Consider the following 10,603-nt stretch of genomic DNA (forward strand, 5'->3'; position numbering starts at 1 on the left):
CATGATACTTCTATTGATGAAGAGTGAAGAAGAGCAAATGGCAAGTGATAATGATCCTGTGTAATCAATGTGTTCGAGCAGCTATATTTGGACCAGAACAGCTGCAGCTGCCCAAGCATTTCCTCTCCTCTGTTTCTGGCCTGCTGTCAAAAGGAAAGACGCCCATGTATTTGCATGCTTTTGCATCATCCCCAGTACCTTCACCTTTGCTCCTTAAGTGGCCAGAGTGAGTCTAATGTCTACAGCACACAGTTTATCTGATTTCTGCTGGACTTTTCATGATGGCAGTCTTACAAAAAAACAAAAAACAGACAAACTAAGCCAAAAGCCACCGATATGCATTTACCCGGGATTAAGACTGCTTTAGGTCAGCAGCAGGCGAGAGTGACTGTGTGCGCAACGTCTTGCCTTTAAGGCCTCGTCATCTATCACGTACAGAGTAACCAGTGACACAAGCCCCATTGTGTGCTTTGTGTTTCTGCTCTGCATCCAGTTAAAACAGAAATGTCACTTTTTAAAAGAGCAGATTTACTCTGCAAATCCTGCAGATAATCTGCTATCTGTCTGCATGTGTGTGTGAGACTGAAGCTCAGTGTTTCTGCCCATGTGACTGCAAGGGAAATCTCTGGTTTACATTGGCTTACATAACGCCACTGCAGCAGCAACATCTGGGTGCTCCTACCTGACAGCTGGACTGGAAACAGTATGTCAGTTTTTAATGTGAGAGGCTGCCAGGGCTGTGCATATTTCAGCTGTTGAGATGAAAACATTACATTTCTAAAATGTGTCAGAGAAATTCTTTTTCCAGTTAATCTGTTGTTTGCCCAGGTTGCAAAGCAACTAAAAATAGTGATTCAAGCTCATCCTACACATGAAAGAGAAAAGAACCAATCCTTTATTTTGATTTGAATCATTTACTCTCAGGAAAATGTCTTGTGTAATCTAAGTGTACTTTTTTTACCTTAAGTTTTATGGTCAGCTGCATAGTGATCATAGACATAGAAACTGCCAGTTGAAATGTGTGTGTTGTACCTGAGACATGAGATGACTGGCCAGTGATTCATAATGCCCTCTATGTCTGTCATGGAAATGGATGGCAAGGCACCAGACATTGCTTGGCTGCCTGCCCAGCTTTGTATTGAATTCAACTTATACTGCAATCTCGCTTGCAACACAGTACTGTGGTCTAACAGGTTAATATTACTCACCATACTGCACCGTTCAAGAAACAAGTCAGTTACCTGCATGTGTGCCTCCTCACACACTGTTGGGCCACACATGTTTTACATGTGTCATGTGAGACATGTTCCAACCATGGCTGGGCTACACTGTAGAAAAGATGGCATCTTTATGTCTGCATAACATGTGGCAGTGTTTCTAGACACACATTATTTTAGAGGGGGATCCAGCACCACGTGTTGTGGTGTACGTTTACTCCATTAAAAGGAAATACTGCATGAGTTCTTTGTTAAAAGTAGATATGTGGATACAGGTACGAGGTCTTCATAATCCATTTAAGCAATAAATCAAAAATGGACAAAACTAAACTAAAAAGGCTGTCATGTAAACTGTGCAAGGAAAGAAAGCACGGGTGTTTGACCTCTGGATTTGCCTTACATTTGCGTGAGGCACACCCTGTTTTGTTTCGAAATGACTTGAGGCAATGAGAGCCTGAATTAGTAGGACAACTTAAAAACTTCCTTTCCTTTCCTTTCCTTTCCTTTCCTTGTCAATGTACATTAAACTGAATTAATTCATCAGGCCTGTTTAACCATGCCCTGGATGATCCTCTTGGTAAATACACCAGCGCTAAGTGGCTTTCAATCATTACCACCACGTATCCCCAGCAGTACTAATAGGCTTAGGACAAGAACTCACTATCAGCTCAGACTCTGCTCCCTCCAAGTCCAGCTTACTTGCTCAAGTTTCGGTTACCACTTTATATGTGGGTATATTAGCATTTGTCTTGTTGCGTTAGCATGAATAAATGTCTTACTGTGAGAGAAAAAAAATGAATAATGGACTCAGGGGAGCCTAACATTGGTCGTTATGCCTCTTAGGGAGATAGAAAATGAATGGACTGGCTTTTAAAGTGGATGGCTGAATCAATACCAAATGGCCATTAGTCTTGAAAATATAAATAAATAAAACATTGCTTTCAGAATGAATACTGGCGTGAAAAAAAGGGAAATGGTTTAATTTAGTTTTCTCAATGCTGGACACTGGTCCTCGAGAGAGGCAGCAGTGGGGGAAAAAGTTAGTTGATAGTCACTGGTGGGAGGTTTTTAAATCATCTATCCAAAGGAAAGAGCTGTGGGGGAGATCTAACATGTGGTATAAGTCTCCCTCTTGAGGACAAAAGAAGGTGTTGCAAATATAAAACAGCAGTTCAGTAAACTTTAAAACAGACACTACAGTTGTTCTAAAGTACCAAAGCCATAATCTCATTCTAAGGCCCAAAACCTTAATTTTACTAATTTACTTTTCTAATTTACTGAATCATTCGGCTTTTTGAGAAAAAACTTTAAGCCCCTTTTACTCACTGGAAGACATCTTTTCCACAGTGACAAACTTTGTGATGCATAAATGAAGCCACAGGAGGTGGAAGTTAAACTGAACTACAGCACGTATATTAAAATAACACACACAGGCATACTGATGTCATTTATATGATATACGGCAGTGTGTGAATGTGTGTGTGACTGGGTGAATGACTGAATGTAGTGTAAAGCGCTTTGGGGTCCTTGGTGTGGTCCTAAGTAATGCGCTATACAAATACAGGCCATTTACCATTTTACGGCACTTCAGAGTGTGCAGCTAGTAAAGGTGTGGTTAAACCAACAATGGTTGCAAACAATGTGAGAGGCCAAGAAGATCCTAAGATCAGGTTCCAGAGTCTTAAAGCTCTTCATTTTTATTATAGAACTTAGTTTACTTATGTACTTATGACTATGTTGGAGATGTGAAACTGCAACTTCTATAAGTAAATACAGGATATATATATATATATATATATATATATATACACAGTGGGGCAAAAAAGTATTTAGTCAGCCACCGATTGTGCAAGTTCCCCCACTTAAAATGATGACAGAGGTCAGTAATTTGCACCAGAGGTACACTTCAACTGTGAGAGACAGAATGTGAAAAAAAAATCCATGAATTCACATGGTAGGATTTGTAAAGAATTTATTCATAAATTAGGGTGGAAAATAAGTATTTGGTCACCTCAAACAAGGAAAATCTCTGGCTCTCACAGACCTGTAACGTCTTCTGTAAGAAGCTTTTCTGTCCCCCACTCGTTACCTGTATGAATGGCACCTGTTTGAACTCATCATCTGTATAAAAGACACCTGTCCACAGCCTCAAACAGTCAGACTCCAAACTCCGCCATGGCCAAGACCAAAGAGCTTTCGAAGGACACCAGGAAAAGTATTGTAGACCTGCACCAGACTGGGAAGAGTGAATCTACAATAGGCAAGCAGCTTGGTGTGAAAAAATCAACTGTGTGAGCAATCATCAGAAAATGGAAGACATACAAGACCACTGATAATCTCCCTCGATCTGGGGCTCCACGCAAGATCTCATCCCGTGGGGTCAAAATGATCATGAGAACAGTGAGCAAAGATCCCAGAACCACACGGGGGGACCTGGTGAATGACCTGCAGAGAGCTGGGACCAAAGTAACAAAGGTCACCATCAGTAACACACTACAACGGCAGGGAATCAAATCCCGCAGTGCCAGACGTGTTCCGCTGCTGAAGCCAGTGCATGTCCAGGCCCGTCTGAAGTTTGCCAGAGAGCACATGGATGATACAGCAGAGGATTGGGAGAATGTCATGTGGTCAGATGAAACCAAAGTAGAACTTTTTGGTATAAACTCAACTCGTCGTGTTTGGAGGAGGAAGAATACTGAGTTGCATCCCAAGAACACCATACCTACTGTGAAGCATGGGGGTGGAAACATCATGCTATGGGGCTGTTTTTCTGCCAAGGGGACAGGACGACTGATCCGTGTTAAGGACAGAATGAATGGGGCCATGTATCGTGAGATTTTGAGCCAAAACCTCCTTCCATCAGTGAGAACTTTGAAGATGAAACGAGGCTGGGTCTTCCAACATGACAATGATCCAAAACACACCGCCCGGGCAACAAAGGAGTGGCTCCGTAAGAAGCATTTGAAAGTCCTGGAGTGGCCTAGCCAGTCTCCAGACCTCAACCCCATAGAAAATCTGTGGCGGGAGTTGAAAGTCCGTGTTGCTCGGTGACAGCCCCAAAACATCACTGCTCTCGAAGATCTGCATGGAGGAATGGGCCAAAATACCAGCTACTGTGTGTGCAAACCTGGTAAAGACCTATAGTAAACGTTTGACCTCTGTTATTGCCAACAAAGGTTATGTTACAAAGTACTGAGTTGTATTTTTGTTATTGACCAAATACTTATTTTCCACCCTGATTTACGAATAAATTCTTTACAAATCCTACCATGTGGATTCATGGATTTTTTTTTCACATTCTGTCTCTCACAGTTGAAGTGTACCTCTGGTGCAAATTACTGACCTCTGTCATCATTTTAAGTGGGGGAACTTGCACAATCGGTGGCTGACTAAATACTTTTTTGCCCCACTGTGTGTGTGTGTGTGTGTATGTATATATATATATATATATATATATATATATATATACTACCGACCAATAACCTGCCTCAGTACTACATGGAAGCTCCTGTCAGGCATCATATCGGCTAAGATGAACAGGCACATGGGTCAATACATGAGCGGGACACAGAAAGGAATTGGCAAGAATACCAGAGGCGCAAAACACCAGCTACTGGTAGACAGAACAATCAGCCGAGACTGCAAGACCAGGCTGACCAACCTGTGCACTGCCTGGATTGATTACAAGAAGGCCTATGACTCAATGCCCCACAGCTGCATAGGCTGAAAAGAGAAAGGCTGCAACCACCAAGTACCTGCAGAGGGTCAGGCAAGTCCTGAGGAGTCAGCTGAATGGTAAGAACAAGATCCGGGCCATCAACACGTACGCCCTGCCCGTGATCAGGTACCCTGCTGGGGTAATAGGCTGGCCAAAGGAGGAGATAGAAGCCACTGACATAAAGACAAGAAAGCTCCTTACCATGCATGGAGGGTTTCACCCCAAGTCCAGCACCCTGAGGCTGTACGCTAAGCGGAAGGAAGGGGGCCGGGGACTGGTGAGTGTCAGCACCACAGTCCAGGATGAGACAAGGAACATCCAAGAATACATTGGGAAGATGGCCCCAACTGACCGAGTGCTCAGTGAATACCTCAGGCAGCAGAAACCCAAGAAAGAGGAGGGAGACGAGGAACCATCATGGAAGGACAGGCCCCTGCACGGTATGTACCACCGGCAGATAGAGGAGGTGGCTGATATCCAGAAATCCTACCAGTGGCTGGACAAAGCTGGACTGAAAGACAGCACAGAGGCACTAATCATGGCAGCACAAGAACAAGCTCTGAGCACAAGATCCATAGAGGCTGGGGTCTATCACACCAGGCAAGACCCCAGGTGCAGGCTGTGTAAAGATGCCCCAGAGACAATCCAGCACATAACAGCAGGGTGCAAGATGCTAGCAGGCAAGGCATACATGGAACGCCATAACCAAGTGGCCAGCATAGTGTACAGGAACATCTGTGCCGAGTATAACCTGGAAGTCCCGAGGTCAAAATGGGAGATGCCCCCAAGGGTGGTGGAGAATGACCGAGCTAAGATCCTGTGGGACTTCCAGATACAGACGGACAAAATGGTGGTGGCTAACCAACCGGACATAGTGGTGGTAGACAAACAGAAGAAGACGGCCGTAGTGATCGATGTAGCGGTTCCGAATGACAGCAATATCAGGAAGAAGGAACACGAGAAGCTGGAGAAATACCAAGGGCTCAGAGAAGAGCTCGAGAGGATGTGTGGAGAGTGAAGGTAACGGTGGTCCCCGTGGTAATCGGAGCACTAGGTGCAGTGACTCCCAAGCTAGGCGAGTGGCTCCAGCAGATCCCGGGAATAACATCGGAGATCTCTGTCCAGAAGAGCGCAGTCCTGGGAACAGCTAAGATACTGCGCAGGACCCTCAAGCTCCCAGGCCTCTGGTAGAGGACCCGAGCTTGAAGGATAAACCGCCCGCAGGGGCGTGCTGGGTGTTTTTATATATATATATATATAAAAAAAAAAAACACCCAGCACGCCCCTGCGGGCGGTTTATATATATATATATACCTATGTATATATTTATATCTCTCTATATATCTATCTCTCTCTCTATATCTATCCATCTATGGTGGCATGGTTGTTAGCACTGTTGCCTCACAGCAAGATAGTCCTGAGTTCAATTCCGCCAGCAGGGTCTTTCTGTGTGGAGTTGTGCATGTTCTCTCTGTGTTTGTGTGGGTTCTCCCCGGGTACTCTGGCTTCCTCCCACAGTCCAAAGACATGCACTTTGTGGGGATAGGTTAATTGAAAACTCTAAATTGCCCATAGGTCTGAATGCGGGAGTCAATGTGAGTGCGAATGGTTGTCTGTTCCTGTGTGTTAGCCCTGCGACAGACTGGCGATCTGCCCAGGGTGTACCCCGCCTCTCACCCTATGACAGCTGGGATAGGCTCCAGCACCCCCCACGACCCTGAAAAGGATAAGCGGAAGCGAATGGATGGATGGATGGATATATACATCCATCCCCCTAGGAAAGCTGCGACCACCAATTACCTGCAGAGGGTCTGTATAAAAGTCCCAAAAGTTCATGGAATAGTTTTATTGGTGTTTATAAGTTCATTTAATATTCAGTCTTCTGTCAGCCCACCTTCTAGTGACATCATCCGGTTAGTAAGGTGGGCAGTTTAATGTCGGATGAGCAGTGTTGGTCCGGAGGGGGTGCACTGATTCCTGGGGGATGTTATGTAAGATAAGATAAGAGATAAGATAGAACTTTATTAATCCCTCGGGTGGGTTCCTCTGGGAAATTCGATTTCCAAAAAAGCACAGCACCGACAGAAGTTACAGAATATTATATATATATATATATATATACACACACACACACACACATATATATATAATACAGAGACAATATAAATAAAATATACGAAGGGGATAAATAGAATAAATAGGAATAAAAAATAAAAATACAAGTGAATTGCACATTTCAAGTATTGAGGTCTATTGCACTGTTGACTATTTACAAAAGTATTGCACAAAAGGTATTGCACAGTGAGGTGAAGAGGCACTACAGCTTAGTTGTTCCCCCCTCCTTTGTCCTCCTGTTTCCCCTCCCTCTCCCCTCCAGAGAGGAGTTAAACAGTTTGATGGCGTGTGGGACAAAGGAGTTTTTAAGTCTGTTAGTTCTTGTCTTGGGGAGAAGCAACCTGTCACTGAACAGACTCTTCTGGTTGTTAATGGCCGTGTGCAGAGGATGCCTGGCATTGTCCATAATGTCCATCAGTTTCTTTAATGTCCTTTTCTCTGCCACTGTCACCAGAGTGTCCAGCTTCATGCCGACCACAGAGCTAGCCCTCCTGATCAGTTTCTCCAGCCTGTGTGCGTAAATGACAAAAAGCCACATACACACACACACACCTATGTACACCCGCTGTGTTTACAGCCCCAGAAATTGAGTGGTGACAATAAAGTGCCTCAAACGGAACCTCAAGCTCCCTTCTTCTTTCATACTCTGGGACAGTTTGGCCTTAAGTGGTGTTCTGGCCGACACACCGGGGTGACCGTAGTGCTCAAAGACTGAATCAGTGCCACAGCCATCTTTGATATCTCCACTACATTTAATTGGTCCTTCAGCTGTATCCAGAGAGAAGGCATGGGGAACAAGCCTATGATCCCTCTACTCCTCTACCCTTCGTGCTCCCCTATACACATCCAAATAAGGAAATAAGTGCAGAGTTAGAGGATATCCATCAGGAGCGCCACCTCATCCAGCAGACCCAGCAACGTATGTCATCAGATCTGGGTCCTTTTGCTCTATTTTCACCTGTAAAGCAGGAGTAGGGTAGGCGGAGGTTTACCCTGGTGCAGGTGTGCTGCAGCGGTCAGTGGAAGAATCCGCGAGTTTCTCTGTGAGTTTCCCATTACGTCGTGGCGCACTCGGTGCTTGCTTGGAAGTTTAGGGGTTTTTTTTCGCTGTAAAAAGAAGTTTTCTTCCCACGCACAACGGACACTAATGTTTTTGTCACTTTTTATGCAATCAAAGGTCATTACTTCCACGCTTTAAACGCTGCACGCTCATACTCTCTCCTGAGGAGGTAACGACAAAGCCACAGGCTGTGAGGCCAGGTTGTGTGGCCAGTAAGAACAAGCCATACTGTCCATTCTGTAACATGGAAGAGCACTACCTCAGTCAGTGCACAATGGTATCCAAGTTGACAAAGTACCAGCTAACAGATTGGATAAAGAGTAACAAGAGGTGCTGGCGCTGCGCACGGTCACACCAGGCGGCCCAGTGCAATCTCAGAAAGACGTGCAGCCTCTGCCAAGGGAAGCACCTGCAGGTACTGCATGATGTCAATGTTAGAACACTTAAAGGGTCACCAACAACAGCGGTGGTGAGCTGTGACTCGAAGGCGGCGACCAACATCCTGTATCTAGACAGACCCACTGAAGGCTGCAGAGTCCTTCTAAAGATCGTCAAAGTCTGCATTCATTATGGCAAGTGAACAATCAGCACTTATGCCGTACTGGATGACGGGTCAGAGAGGACAATGCTTCTGCCAGAGGCTGCCGAGAAGTTAGGCATGCAAGGGATCACAGAGGACGTCCCACTGCGCACGATTAGGCAGGACGTGCAGACTGTCAGAGGTGAGTCAGTGTCGTTCTCTGTTTCCTCTCCCTCAAGGCCGAGGACCAGGTTCAAGATTGCTGGGGCCTTCACTGCTGCACGCATCGGACTTGCAGGCCACACTTATCCTATGGAGCAACTCAGAGAAAGGTATAAACACCTGATTGGCCTTCCGATCCACACCTTGATAAATGTGAAACCTTTGCTACTCATTGGCAGTGATCATCCCCATCTGGTTACCCCCGTTGAACCAGTCAGGCTGGGACCTCCGGGAGGGCCTGCTGCTATTCGTACCAGGCTAGGTTGGGTGCTACAAGGGCCAGCAAGTATAGTTGGCCAGCTTGCCCAACCACAGCAGTGCTTGCTGACAACTGTGGCACCTCAGGTCAGTGAGTTAATGAAACATGTGGAGAAACTATGGCAAGTCAACGTCATTCCATTCCAAAACGAGAAGCTTGTTACTCGTTCAAGGCAAGACCAAGAGGCCATACGCATTCTGGACACCAGAACTGTCCGAATAGAGGTTGAAGGCATACTCCGCTATGCCACCCCACTGCTTCGCCGGGAGGGGATGCCTCTACTGGAGGCTACTAAAGACGCTGTCATGTCAAGTCTACGGGGTGTGGAGAGAAGGCTGGCCAAAGACCCAGAACAAGCTGAAGCCTACAAGGAGGAGATGGAGAAGTTTATCAAGGTTGGCTCCATCATTAAGTGTGGCTCTGGGACACCTGTGACAGAAGGTCAGGAGGCATGGTACACCCCTCATCACATGGTGAGCCATAATGGCAAGAACCGATTGGTTTTCAACTGCTCATTTCAGTACAGAGGACAGAACTTGAACGACTACCTGCTGCCTGGGCCCACCTTAGGTGCGTCGCTTCTGGGAGTTCTATTACGCTTCCGAGAGCATGCAGTTGCAGTGAGTGGGGACGTTAAAGGCATGTTCCACCAGGTTCGTCTCTTACCAGAAGATCGTGCCCTGCTCAGATTTGTCTGGCGAGACATCGGCGACGAGAGCCCTCCAGCAGTCTACGAGTGGCAGGTGCTCCCGTTTGGAACCACGTGTAGCCCCTGCTGTGCCACATTCGCCCTGCAGCGTCATGTCATGGATAACAGCCAGCCAGATGATGATGTGAGACTCTCAGTCGAAAGGTGTTTTTATGTGGACAACTGCCTTCAGAGTTTCCCCACCGTGGAAGAGGCAAGGAACCTTGTCGACAGGTTACGGGCCATCCTAGCCTCAGCAGGGTTTGACCTACGACAGTGGGCCAGCAATGAACGTGACGTCATCAGTCATTTACCAGAAGAGAGCTGCTCTGCTAGTGTGGCGCTATGGCTGGCCCAGAACAAGGTAGATACCCCAGAATCTACCCTTGGATTGAGCTGGCTATTCCACACAGATGTCCTAGGCTACAAGCATCGTCAAGTTCCATATGCAGTCACCACGATGCGCAATATCTACAAGGTCCTGGTCAGCCAGTACGACCCCCTAGGGTTCATCTTACCCTACACAACCAGAGCGAAGGTAATCATCTGCCATCTTTGGGACGAGCAAAGGGGTTGGGATGACCCACACCTACCTCAGGAGCTTATGCAGCAGTGGACAGCCTGGGAGGAAGAGCTGCAATTTCTACCTGAAATTACTCTTCCCCGACCATATGTGCCTAAGGAAGTGGACCCCTTCGGCTGTCAGAGAGAGGTACACATATTTTGTGATGCCTCTGAAGCGGCTTATTGCTCAGTAGCTTACCTCCGGACCACTGGCAGAAATGGTGAAGTGCATCTGTCATT

Source organism: Aulonocara stuartgranti (assembly GCF_965226115.1).
Source record: "Aulonocara stuartgranti genome assembly, chromosome: 17".
In the NCBI taxonomy this organism is placed as follows: domain Eukaryota; kingdom Metazoa; phylum Chordata; class Actinopteri; order Cichliformes; family Cichlidae; genus Aulonocara; species Aulonocara stuartgranti.